Raw genomic sequence first — 575 nt, forward strand, 5'->3', positions numbered from 1 at the left:
GTACCTAGAACACTGCCTGACACACAACAGGTATTGTTGAATGTTTGAAGGAGGTGTCTGTAGAACGATTCTAAAGTCCAGGACCTATGATGGTTGTAATCTTGAGGCACAGAAAAGATATTTCCCAGGTGAGGAATCTAAGGCTCGCCTCCCGAAAGCATGGGCAATCTGTCCAACGTCTTCTAGTGAATCAGTGGCAACTGCCAGAATAAAATATAACCCCAACTCCTTTTTCATTCTTTGCTCAGGTTATATAATCATGGTGTTCATATTAGTTTGTTTTATTGCTCCACAGAGAGGGTACACACTCTGACATCAGCAACCCAGTAAGGTTAATGGCAGCCAAGTCACGCCATTGATGGGCCTCAGCATGTGCCAGGCATGACTGAGCACAGGTTAGTAAACAAATCGTGTTTGCTGTCCATTGGGTACCTGCTCTGTTGGGTAACAGCAGGGCACCAACGGGCAGCACCTAGTGATTCAGATATGGAGCTTGAGCAAAAAGCTGTGACCACGGGGGAACCTCTTTTTGGGTACATGGACTTAGACCTTTGGGCTCAGGTTAGGATCGGGTC

The sequence above is a fragment of the Vicugna pacos genome, chromosome 21 (genome assembly GCF_048564905.1).
Source record: "Vicugna pacos chromosome 21, VicPac4, whole genome shotgun sequence".
Classification (NCBI taxonomy): Eukaryota; Metazoa; Chordata; class Mammalia; order Artiodactyla; family Camelidae; genus Vicugna; species Vicugna pacos.